General features: G+C 38.3%; 1 protein-coding gene across 8 annotated transcripts in view; it reads right to left on the reverse strand.

Moving 5' to 3' along the window:
* Window positions 1-11,391, reverse strand: part of LOC133646848 (inositol hexakisphosphate and diphosphoinositol-pentakisphosphate kinase 2-like) — a 62,105-nt gene extending 50,714 nt beyond the window's left edge. For all 8 annotated transcript variants that reach the window (XR_009825356.1, XM_062042689.1, XM_062042685.1 and 5 more), the window contains exons 1-2: window positions 11,230-11,391; window positions 1-221 (exon numbers count right to left, since the gene is read on the reverse strand). The exon at window positions 1-221 is cut by the window's left edge and continues 220 nt beyond it. The gene's annotated coding sequence lies outside the window, so the exon portion shown is untranslated. The remainder of the gene's footprint in view (window positions 222-11,229) is intronic.
* Window positions 11,392-13,907: the final 2,516 nt, after the last annotated feature.

Here is a 13,907-nt window from a genome sequence, read left to right on the forward strand (position 1 = left end):
AGTTCTTGGGTGCCACAGAGATGTGTCAGGCTTTTCTGAGGAACTTGGCGGTCCAAGTTCGAACCATGTGACAAATCGCCTGCGAGGTAGAACTGATGAGGTAGAAGGTGTGGATTCTGGCTCTAAAAAGACACAGTCTGTGTCAGGACAGCAAAGTTCTGGCCATGAAGGCTAACATGTCCAAGTCTGGAGGCAAAGTAAACTTCACACTGAAGCACTTCCTAGGGACACAAAGAGGAAAAACACTGATAGTTGAGTAACACTTGAGTAACGTCAACTGTGAAAGGCGCAGGTCGGCGTAGCGTTGCCACATCTGTCATTTGTGAAAAGCAACCTGGTTATACAACAGAAGAAACGCTCTGTTGACTCCTGAAGGAACTTGGACAACTTCACCATAGAGAAGATAAGTAAAGATAAGAGATACCTAAGGGTTCAGTCTTTGTCGGAAGAATTATTGTTCCGCAAGACAAATATTTGCAGTTCATGACGGATGAAGACACAAAGACAGAAGATTTTGACGGAAGCAGAAGGACTGTGCACTGACAAATGTACCTACTACAGTTAAAAATGAGGACATCATAGGACTATAAATCAACATTTGTGGCGCCCCGTATGGGGTGGGGTCAAAACTGCTTTGGAAGACATGCTGGAATACACGTAACATACAGATATGCTGAACGTTTTGTAATCATTAGACAAATAGTCAATGACTTTTGGGCAATTTATGCTTGATGTCATGTTTTTAACCAATCTTGTTGAAACTTTACACACATCGCTTGTTTCAACAAAATGTCCTGATGATTCAGCTTTACACCCTTAATTGATAGCGGGTGTTTTGTAGAGCGTCTGTAAAAAATATTAAATCAAATCAACTTATATAGAATGTGGTTCAAACCTTGGGGTTTAATAATGGTGTATTTGTCAGAAAAATAATAGAGGAAAAAAACAACAACAAATCTCTTTTGTTTGTAAAGCCTCAAGAGTTGAGTCAGGTGTTAGTTTACACGAAGAAATACAATAAATACATGGATAAAGAAATTAGCTCTTTAAATCTTGGTTCTTCTAACTAGCATTAACAATAACCGCGGTAAAACTCTTACGGTTAGTTTTAAATTAACTTAAAATGACCGAAAAATCGCGACTGATAGCTGCACTTTGATAAACTCACGGACTGACTGCCAGCTCGCTAGTCTATATGCTAACATTAAAACAAGAGACATTACCGTCTTTCCCCATTAAGAAAGGACATACCCCGATCTAAACTTATATAACTAAGATATTCAATGGTGCACATTGAACCTACAAGCTGCACTCTCTTACAACAGAGTGATCGTTCTATACTCTGAGGAATATGAGATGGAGTTGTTTTTAGTTATTCAAGGACCACAGAACATACTAAGACGCCACAACGGCAGCCAGAAATAATCAATCCATCCATCCATCCATCCACCTTCTACCGCTTGTCAATAATAAATAATATATTTTATTTGTTATGCACCTTTCATTTATATAAATCTTCAATTTGCTACAGTGCAAACCAATATTAGAATTAAAACTGATAAAACACTAAAACAAAAACACTATCAGTGAAGCATAAGAAACACAAAACATGCAAAATAGTGGGTTTTCTAACTGTGTCTATTTATCTTAGTTGTTTAAAAAATAAAGTCATAAATTTGGTCACGACAACTGTGATATGAAATTTTCATAGCGTTACATCCCTATTTCTAACTTTAAGGTTTCCTAAATGTGGGTCGATTCTGCTTTTATTTTAGGAACAAATGGTCACTGACTTAACTAATCTTGCTCAAATTTTGCTTGTCAGCCTCCTAAAGATGTGTACAAAATGTTCTGATTATTTGGCAATATTCCATCAAGTTACGGCGTGTTATTGTAGAGTGCATTGTGTGAGAAATTTTAAGTCAATCTGACTTGTAGGGTTTAGTAACAGCGCCATCATATGGTGCATTTGTCAAAAAATAATAGCACAGCACAATTGTCACCCTTTTATGTACAGCGCGTAGAAGAGTAGAAGAGTTGGCTTTCTATTGGTGTCTTATTTGTTTTCATTCACTGCACTTATATCGGCGGAAGCTAAAATTCGACCTATTTTACATTAGCTAGATTTGCTAAAAATATGTACAAAGAATGATTTTAAGGTGTTTAGCAACTGAGGGTCTAGTATACAATTAATGGATGTTAGCCAAATGCAGAACAAACAAGAACAATAAGTCAGATGTGTAATGATGCCATGCCCAAAAAAATGGCGGCTCGCTAATTAATTGACAATGGTTTGAGATGTTTTTGTTCCGATAAAGACGACGACGGTCATAATGCCAGGATATTTTAAGTAACTTTGGTCACAACAATAAATCATATGAAATGTTTATATTAGGGCTGCAACGATTAATCGATTGAATCAGTTACAAGAACAATACTCGATTTATATTCTGTTGCTTCAATTAATCGTTTGAGTATAACTAATAAAAATTTATAAAATCCTGACCGCATAAAAGAAGGAAAAAGAAGTTGAATAGAAAATAAATAGAAGGTAATAGAAGTGAATCAAAGCTAAAATAAAGTGAAAAAGAAGGTAAATAAAAGGTAAAACCGGTAAATAGATGGTAAAAGAAGTAAATAAAAGGTGAATCAAGTTTTAAAAAAAATGGAAATAGAAGGTAAGACAAGGTAAATCAAGGGTATAGGTCAGGTGTGTCAAACTCATTGTAGCTCAGGGGCTGCATGGAAGAGAATCTATTCCCAAGTGGGCCGGACAGGTAAAATCATGGCATAATAACTTAAAAATACAACTATAACAACTTTAGATTGTTTTCTTTGTTTTACTTCGGCCCAAAATAGCAAAAGCACATTCTGAAAATGTACGTATCACAAATAATCCTCTTGAAAAAACACATCAAGTTAATTGAAAACTCTGAGGAAAAAATTGGTGCAGTTTCAAAAAGACCCTGAAGAACACAATTAACTTTCTCAGTGTATCTACAAAGCAATTAAACGTTAAGTCACAGACCATACAGGATTGAACAAAAAACAAATTAAATAATAAATAAAAACTCATCTATGTATCAACTACCTGATTTGTCATTTCCACATATTAATCCTGTGCGAACTCAACGAGCCATACAAACTAAGATAGAAACTATTCAAGAGGGTTGAGTTACTCCCTGCCTGCTCGGCATCATTGTGTATTGATAGAACAACTAAAGTTGTGCAATGTGTGAACAATTTTAACAAACCAAAAATAAAAACTTAAAAGACCAGGCCGGATTGAACATGTTCGCAGGCTTGATTTGGCCCGCATGTTTGACATCACTGTTGTAGGTAGCAGTTAGTTAAAAGATAAAAGAACATAAATAAAATGTAAATTCAGTAGAAGGTAAATAAAATGTAAAATGATGTCAATAAAAGATAAAAGAATGAATATAAAAGGTAAAATAAGTTAAATAGAACGTAAATAAAAGGTAAAAGAAGGAATATAGAAGGCAAAAGATAAATCCAGGTAAAAGACAGTCAAATAAGGTAAATAAAAGGTAAAATAAGTTAAATAGAAGGTAAAATGGAAGGCAAATAAAAGGTTAAAAAAAGTCATTTTAAAGGTAAACAAGGTATAAAGACAATCTAGGAATGTAAAAATATAGTCTTGGAATGTAAATAGAAAGTAATGAATGTAATAGAAAGTACAAAAATCTTTGTTTATTTTTAACTATTTTCCCTAACCACAAGCTATGGTATAGCGGAGAGGACTGTAGACATCAACATGGAGTTGGTTTTATTGTCAACAAAAGCAAAATAAACTCAGTCATCAACTGCACACCTATATCCAGCAGGCTCATCAGCATCCGAATCGCTGCGCGGCCCATGAATTTAACCATCATTCAAGTGTATGCCCCAACGACAGATTATGATGATGAAGCCGTTGAAACCTTCTATGAGGAGCTTGAGAAAACCATAAAGAAAACTCCCAAGAAGGACTTTCTAGTCATCCAAGGAGACTGGAATGCCAAAATAGGTACCGACGCAAACGATCACTGGGGAGGAACAGCGGGGCAGTTTGGGCTAGGTGAAACGAACGACAGAGGACTGCGACTTCTGGACTTTGCTAAAAGCCATAAGCTCACTGTAGCCAATACGCTGTTTCCACATAAAACCTCTCGGAGAACAACGTGGCATGCACCGAACGGAAAGATACATAACCAAATCGACTACATACTCACGCCACAAAGGTTCAAGTCAAGCATCAACAAAGCCCGAACCAGAACATTTCCTGGTGCGGACATTGGTAGTGACCACGATATGGTACTAATGACGCTTAAACTTAAACTGAAGACTCCAAAAAAAAACACTAACCCACGCATCAGATTTAGTCTAGACAAACTTAAAGACCCACAAGTTGCAGGAATATTTGAGGCAAACATAGGAGGGAAATTTGCAACACTTAACTTAGTACAAGACATAGACTCACTGACAGATAACATGGAGAAAGCAATCATAATATCAGCAACTGAAGTACTAGAGAAGGACAGGAAGAAAAACAAACCATGGATCACTGATGACATCCTAGACCAATGTGACCTCAGAAGGGCCCTCAAAAAGACAAAGAAGGATGACCCAGAGGCAGCTAAGCAGCATACCTCTGTGAACAGAAACATCAGAAAGATGATGAGGGAAGCAAAAGAAAAGTGGATCACAGAACAATGTGAAAGCATAGATGCAGGGATACGGCAGGGCAACAGTAAAGCAGCCTACGCAACGCTGACGAAACTGACAAGGACACAACAACCTATAGCCACAGTAATAGAAGACAAGCATGGATCTCTACTAACAGAGAAAGCAGAAATAACCCAACGGTGGACAGAGTATTGCCAGGAACTATACAACTATACAATATCACCAGACCCCACCATACTAACCAATGCCATGAAGCCCAGTGGCGAATGCGAGGATGCACCAATACTGCAAGCTGAAGTAGAGGAGGCAGTAAAGAGCCTAAAAATCGGCAAATCACCAGGCATCGATAACGTCCCAGCAGAGCTTTGGAAGCATGGGGGGCGAAGCATTATAATAGCACTGACACACATCTGCCAAAAGATTTGGGAAACCAAGCAGAGGCCCCAAAAATGGACCCAATCTCTGATTATCCCTCTCCCTAAGAAAGGGAATTCAAGGCAGTGCCAAAATTACAGAACCATCAACCTCATCTGTCACGCTAGCAAAGTAATGCTGCGGATAATCCTGAACAGACTGAGGAACAAGGCAGAGGAATTCCTTTCCGAGGAACAGGCTGGATTCAGACCAAAACGGAGCACCACCGAACAGATCTTCAACGTCAGACTACTGATTGAGAAGCACCTTCAGCACCAGCACAACTTATACCACAACTTCATTGACTTTAAAAAAGCCTTTGACCGTGTCTGGCATGAAGGACTATGGCAGGTTCTCAGAAATTACAACTTCGACAATAATCTCATTCAGGTCATCCAAGCACTTTATACAGACTCAAGCAGTGCAGTTCTCATCAGCAACAGCATAGGAGAACCTTTAAAAACATCTATTGGTGTCTGCCAAGGCTGTCTCCTCTCCCCTGTCCTATTTAATGTCTTCCTGGAGAACATCATGGAAAAAGCACTCCAAGAATTCCACACCTCCGTTACCATCGGAGGAAGACCTGTCTCCAACCTTCGCTTCGCGGATGACATTGACCTTATGGGAAAAAATGAGGCGGAACTCCAGGAACCGACCACCAGACTGGAGGAGGCTGCGAGAGCTTATGGAATGGAGATAAGTGCAGAGAAGAGCAAGATCCTGGTCAACAGTCACAATCACTTACCACCACCGAACATCACATTGAATGGACAAACCCTGGAGGAAGTAAAGGACTTTAGTACCTCGGGTCCTTTGTGAGTGAAGATGGCAGCTCCACAAAAGAGATCAGAGCAAGAATCGGCATAGCAACATCAGCCATGACAAGACTGACCAGTATCTGGAAAAGCAATACCATCAGCTTCCAGGTGAAGGTCAGACTCTACAAGTCACTTGTTCTTTCCACCCTACTCTATGGTTGTGAGAGCTGGACGCTCACAGCGGACACTGAGCGCAGGATACAGTCCTTTGAAAGCAAGTCTTACAGAAGAATGCTACATATATCATACAGTGAACACCGGACAAATGATTATGTTCGACATTTAGTTACCAACCATGCTGGCGAACAGGAACCTCTACTCTCAACAGTTAAACGTCGCAAGCTGACCTGGTTTGGTCATGTCACAAGGCACACCTCCCTGTCAAAGACCATCCTGCAGGGAACAGTAGAGGGGAAGCGGAGACGAGGCATGCAGAGAAAGGCCTGGATGGACAACATCAAAGAATGGACTGGCTGCAGGTTCCAAACCCTGCTACGAACAGCAGAAGATCGTGAGCGCTGGAGATCCCTGACTGCCCAAGCATCCACCATGACACCCCTACGGCCTCCTAGGCCATGGGATGAGTGAGTGAGTGAGTGAGATTTTCCCTAAAAGGCGCATTGAGGCTATAGAGTGTGTTGTATCCGATTATTCAAAAAATCGGACAAACTAATCGATAGATTACTCGATTACTAAAATATTTGACGCAGCAGCCCTAGTTCATATCCTTTTATCTCCAACATCTGCCTCATTCTCATCAGATCATGAACTGCTAGTTGCGCAAACTGCAGCGTTGCTACGTCACATGCGCCTACTCGTGCCAACGCTTTATTCTTGGTGGAGGGCTGCCTGTTGTGTCCGAGCATTTTCTGCTGTGACATACAGTATCTCAAATGATCTCCCGCTGACCTTGGCGCCTATAAATAACAACGAGACAGGACTTGATGGGCTGAGCCAAGGCCCTGTGCCGATAAGGGGGTAAAGGTGTACAATTCCTGGTTGTACGGAGCAGCTATGCTAACCGAAGATAAGTCATCCTGACTTACTTTTGAGGTGCCGACAAATGGCACTCCATCTAATAGGAACAGAGATAATCGCGGACATAAATACTTGCCAGCGCTCTCATAGGGCACCACGGGTGTCACCTCTACACAACACTGCATTACACCTATTGCACATGTGATTATAGTTTCCTGGCATCTTTCCCTTCTAATTGTACTTCCTGTCTGGCAGCAGCCTTCTGTACAAAACAAAGCCTAAATTAGCATTACCCCACGTGTCACATATGTAGGGTTGCGTGATGGCAAAGCTTAAAAATAACAAGTGTTTTTAACCTTTGAGACCATAGAAGCCTTTATGGGTCAAAAGTACCAGCTCGCTATCGCCACCATTGCTTTGATTAGATCACAATAAATGACAACAAATGCTGATGATTATTAGCATCTATTAGATACAGTGTACCACCTATGTCCAATTTCATGCAGAAATAATAATTAGTTGCTAATCTAAGTAAGTGTGCTCCTGTAAAAGGACCACATGTTATCCATTTACTAATGGCATTGTTATTTATTATGGTCAATAAAAGCAGCTGCTAACGTGTGCAAGTTCATCAAGGCAGCAGAGAGCTTCAATATATTATTTTACACAAAAAATCCACATCAAAGCCAGAGCAGTAGCTCTAAGTGTGCCTTTTACACAGTCAACATTTGCTAACTGTGCCTTCCTTTTACAAGATTTACATTTTTAAAAAGGGTAAATGTGACAAAATAAGGGTAATTATGGCCTTTCCACATGAAGATTGATCCAATAACCTGCCTACTGTGCTTTTATTTTGAAGGCCTCACTTAACAGCCTGGCTACAGGATATGATAGCCGTTGTGGCTAAGTGGACCTGAAGTCTTTCTGATCCAACAGATTTTTTTTATTTCACTCAAGTTAAAATACAGGGGAAAAAAAGATTACTAATCAAACGGGAAGGCACAAGATCGGGAAGCAATGTCGACTTGAAAGAGGCCTTTGCTTGTGCGGTTCACCAATTCCGCCAAAGACAAAGTATTTTTGCCTTTGCCGTCTGGAAGTCTTTATAGTGTGAATGCTGGATGTGAAAAAGGCACAGGAAAAAAAATACTTTAGCGTGGACTTTGAATTTTTAAGGCAACAATCATAAACATTTAACTTGCAAGTGAACAACCTGTTTTCAATAAATTGATCACTCTCTATTTCTTGCCTCTTGGTTCGGTTTCTTCTTTTTATATTTTACTTGAAATCTGGTTGCAATTCACTGTCGCAAAATACGATTATTTTAGGGGTACAGCTATCAATTATTTGAGTAATCTATCGATTAGTTTGTCCAATTAATAAAATAAAGCACACATATAGCCTCAATTAAAAAATGTTCTGCTTGCGGTAACTTCAATGCTTTTTTTTTTCTAATAAATGCACATCATCAACATTGAAGCTGCACTTAAAAAAAAACAACCTCTCTGCTGTTTTCCGTCACACTGATCGTGGCACCAACACACCACAGAGCTTCAATGGTTACAGCCCTAGAATAATTCTCATTTTCTTCAGGTTTTCATCAGGAGTGTATGCTGTAGTAAATAATTATTTTTATGCTAACCATAAAATTATTTTGTAGAAAAAAGATGCAGAAGACAGTGCTGTAGAATCACTATTTGATTTGTCTATTACTGTCTAAAACGGTGCTTGTCTGTAGCGTGACTTATTGGAAACATAAACAGAAATACATAAAGTAACGTAAACAAATAAAATATTAACCATCGTTGATTATAAGGAACTTTGTGCACAAATAACTTTGCTTACCATTCACAATCCCAATGTAAGACAAGAAAATATATGTCTTTTTTTTTATGCATTCTAATTTGTAATGTACGACAACTACGAGGTGGCTAACAATGAAGCTAATGAGTCATCTATTGCGCCCCTAAAGCCCTCTAAAAAAACACCCAAAAACGCCAACAATTCTCCATTTACATGTCGTGACCTGCATATGAACCAAGTACTAGCTTATTGATATTATAAGCGCTAACACAAACGCTACTTTTATCGGTGCCGTGATCAGAGAGAAAACTAGCTTATGCAGCTATATTGACATATTGAGTTGATGAGCTGCTACATTGCGTCGGAGTTGGTCAAAGTTAATTCTAGATTGTTCCCATTAAGGTGGAGTTTTTTCTTGCCTAAATGCGGGATCAGAGCAGAGGATATTGTTGTGGTTGGTGAAGCCCTTTGAGGCATTTGTGCATATGGGCTATTTAAATAAACCGTGATTGATTGATTGATGAATCATCTCACTCGTAAAGAAGAATGTTGTGGACACAAACTGAGAAGTTGGTCAACTTTGACATTCAACTTGGCGAGAAAGACACAAAAAGACGCTTGTTTGTGTCCACTCTTTTCACCTCTTTGAGGATTATGATCAATTTCTCATCGAAATGGGAAGATATAAACTTGCCATCAGTCGGCATCCCAGTGAGAGCAAACATTTCACAGTAAGTGATTGTTTTATTATGTTCGTAGTTCTTGTTTAGCACTTAACAATAGTGCTACTTGCTGGATCTGCTTATCCCTCAGCTTCTAAAACTTGTAGCTCATCCTCCTTATATCAAGGCTCAAAATATAAGGTTCTGGATCGTTATTTGTCTCACAATACCGTATTTTTCGGATTATAAGTCGCAGTTTTTTTCATAGTTTGGCCGGGGGTGCGATTTATACTCCGGAGCGATTTATGTGTGAAATTATTAACACATTACCGTAAAATATCAAATAATATTATTTATCTCATTCGCGTAAGAGACGAGGCGAACGTCAGCAATCGTCACACACACATCAACCAATAAAAATTTGGCGGGGGCGGGTCATGGCAGAAATGCATTGTGCGTCATGGCAGAAGTGCATTGTGGGTCATGGGATGCTACCTGCTACTACATCCGTAGCTATAAAAATGTATAATTTCAACATTGGCGGTAACCTATAAAAACTGAGAAAGGCTGAACAAAAATGGCACCGAAAAGGAAATCATATACTGCAGATTACAAGGCTGGACGTAGTGAAATATGCAGCAGAAAACGGCAAGAGGAAGCGGCGCATACCTTTGGAGTTGGCAGAGTTGTTTAGAAGCGACACCGAGGAAGAAGATTTCATGAGATTTAGCGATTAGGAGTGACAGATTGTTTGGTAAACGTATAGCATGTTCTATATGTTATAGTTATTTGAATGACTCTTACCACAATATGTTTCGTTAACATACCAGGCACGTTCTCAGTTGGTTATTTATGCGTCATATAACGTACACTTATTCAGCCTGTTGTTCACTATTCTTTATTTATTTTAAATTGCCTTTCAAATGTCTATTCTTGGTGTTGGGTTTTATCAAATAAATTTCCCCAAAAAATGCGACTTATATGTTTTTTTCCTTCTTTATTATGCATTTTCGGCCGGTGCGACTTATACTCCGGAGCGATTTATAATCCAAAAAATACGGTAGTCATTGTTGTCTCTCATGAAGTCTGCCATGAGTAGTAGTAGTTGATGTTATTGAAGGAAATAGCAAACGTGATGCGTCTGTGAAATTAATGCGCCGCCATATGCTTAAAATGTGCAAAATACGTAAATATTACATGTTAATATTAATGTGCCTGTTACTACATTACTTATATACTTACAGCGTGTATATAAAACAATGATGGAGGTTTTTTAAATCAAATTCCCATTACTTCCATTATTAGCTGACTCTTGTTAGCGTTTAATTTCAAGTTAGATTACATTAAAAAAAATAAAAAGGTGTTCTTACATGTTGTGAAGGACAGGCACAATTCGAAAAAAAAGTGCAGTTCCCCTTTAGAACTAATTGTTTTATATGTTATTTAATACTGTTTTTTCTTCATTGTTTTACATTCTGTCTTTATAATAAACCCACCATAAAAGTCAAAAGTTTGTAAGGGCGTAAACTAACAATCAGCAGCAGCTTGTACACAGTATATATTGTCATGTTTTCCCTTAAATTCACAACACACTACAACAATATTGCTTTAAGCTGACGTTGCCTGACCACACAAATAATCGGTTAAGCACACAATTCAGAACAAGTAGAATAAAAGTAATCAAAGATAAACTAAACAAAAGTTGTGGAGAGCAGCGTGTTACCATGAATGAGCGTGGGAAAATCAACTTCCTGACTTCACTCCGCTTTGTGGAAATAAGACACAATTTGTTCAAACGGTTTTCAACACCACACGTTTAACGACAAGCTTTGGCAGCCACGATGGTTAACAAAAGCAGCGGTACTTACCGGGGGCACAAAAAGGTCGTTAAAATGTGTCCGCTACGGTATCCACTTCCTTGTTTCTCCCGCAGCCAGACTGAAGTGAACGGAGAGGAAGCTGACGCTGGAGTTCACGTCCGGTCAGCGGCTGCCGAGCGAGTACCGCGTCCGTACCCGCTTTGGTGCTCGCTTTACACGGGGAAAGCACGGTCGGCTCCCCGCGACGGTGCTGCCACTCGGCGGTCATTGCTGGTATTGCAACGCACACGAACTACTGGTTTAACCGTTAAAAAAATGATAGTGCCTTTTTGAATTCATATTTCTATAACAAATAATGCACATATTTAAGATAATTTTTTCATTCAGTTACATTTATTCCTATAAGGCTCTAAATAAAAAATATGTATATAATAAATTATTCATTATCAGCTTTATTGGCCAAGTATGCTTAAAACACAAGGAATTTGACTTGGTAGGCTGTGCTCTCTTGTTCGATGTAAACAATTAAATATTAACGATTAACTACAAATTTAAACAAGTACCTAAATAACTAGTATGTGCAAGGCTAATAAATAATAGTGCAGTGGTGAATAAAGATAAAGCAAATAGATGATGACGTGAACATGCGTTAGTACATTTTTGACACTGTAAAATTATATACATTTTTATATAAAAATTTAAATTACATCAATGTAATACGTTTTAATTTATATATATATAAATATATTACATATTTTTCCATTTTTTAATCAAGTGATTCTTTGGCGTACCACTAGATAGAGCCCGCGTACCACTAGTGCCACAGTTTGCGAATCACTGTTGAACGTCATACCTTTTCTTTGTTACTTTATAATTTTTTAGCTACTCAGGTTTATCCAAGAGTGTGATTTAAAACAGAAAGTTATCCTTATACGCAAGGCAAGGCAAGTTGATTGACAGATATGACGCACAATTCGTACACAGGGCATTTCAAAGTGCTTTACAGAATATTATAAGAAGGCAAAAATAAAAAATAAAAATAATCATAAAATACTTATAATTCAAATTGAAATCAAATAGTTTAGATAAAATACTTTCAGTTGTCTAATGCACAATTAAATAAAAGTGTTTTCAGCTTGGAATTGAACATTGTCAGCGTTGAGGCCTGTCTCACCTTCTGGAAAACTACAGTATTCCAGATTTTAGGAGCATAAGACTGAAACCGGTATAAAGGCAGAATTTTAAAACATTGTTTGTACTGAATCTCATTTGATACGGTTTTACATCTAAAATATACATTTTAATTGGCGAATCTTTCCATTTCAGACTTCAACTAGATTAACAGTTTAGGTAGAGCACAACAAGAACAACATTGATCTCTTTTCTTGTCTGACGTATCCGGATAGCAGCCAGACAGACTACCTGGTATGGTTGATGGCAGCCTGGCGTGCCGTCAAGAAATCCATCCCATCATGCAACGGTGAGGGGTGCATGAGAAGCCTGGTCTGTGTCGCGTGCATAAGGAAGTAGTGTTCTCTGCAGAAAAAACCCCCAAAGAAATAGCAACTTAAAATCTCCCTACTTCTCGTCATTCTCTATCAGCGCCTATGCTGCATCCAAATTTTCACCTGATGTTATGTAATGCGTCTTAAAAAAGAGCAAATTGAATGAAGGCCGCAGTGTTTCGCTCGCAACGTATCGCAGCGGCTTGTCGCGCGCCTCCGGACAAACAAGTCTTTGTTGTCGAGATTTGGCCTTCACGGAAGAGTAAAAAAGATCTGTCGGACACTCTAAGATTAAATTAACCTCCATTATCTTCATTGAAATGACAATATTATATCTATTTGCCATACGTCAGTAACAGTGTGCATCCAAAATGCTTGTATTCTCACCAAACTGGTAATGTTTTAGGTCATATTTTTAACGGTCATACAAAAAGATAAAGAAATATTTAACTGATAACAAAAATTAACTAATAAAGCTAAAATGGTGCATGACATTTTTTGTAATATCCACAAATTGTGGTATATTGTGTTATATGTGACCATGTCTGTTGGCATTTTGTGTCGGTTCAATTTTTTTTAATACCATGACTAGGGAAGGGAGTTTGTACTAGGTCATATAAGTAAATGCTGCGCTTAGTGTCATTCAAAGCATGTTAAGTGGTCATAGCCCTGTAGACCATGCAGATGGTGGCAAAGCAGTAGTATTTCAAAATGAATTAAATCTCCTAGGGGCCAGATTTTTTATAAACTCATGATGTCTTGCGAGCCAAATTAAAGGCGTCGGCGGGCCGCATATTGCTGCAAATGGCTCGCAGGCCATAAATTGGACACCCCTCCAGTAATAGCGAAACATTTTAATAATATGCACAGTTAGGACAGGGCGATATATCGAGTTTGTAAGATATATCGATATATATTCATTAGTATCACGGTACTATACTAGTATACCGTACAACCCTACAACAAACATGTATTTTTAAGTGCAAATAATTGTGCATGAACATCCACTTTTTCAAGCAAATATTAAAAAAAAAAATTACAGTTGATGTCTTCAAAGTAACAATGTAAACATCCAGTGTAAAGAAATAATGTTCACTTTAGTGCCTTTCAACTTTTACGTTCTGAGAAGCAACGTCCTCTACAGTGGACTTTTTTATATATCAGTTTGGAAAATGCCGTTTCTCAGAAAAGTTAGCTAACAATTTAACTTTTAATAATGTA

The sequence above is a fragment of the Entelurus aequoreus genome, linkage group LG03 (assembly GCF_033978785.1).
Source record: "Entelurus aequoreus isolate RoL-2023_Sb linkage group LG03, RoL_Eaeq_v1.1, whole genome shotgun sequence".
Taxonomy (NCBI): domain Eukaryota; kingdom Metazoa; phylum Chordata; class Actinopteri; order Syngnathiformes; family Syngnathidae; genus Entelurus; species Entelurus aequoreus.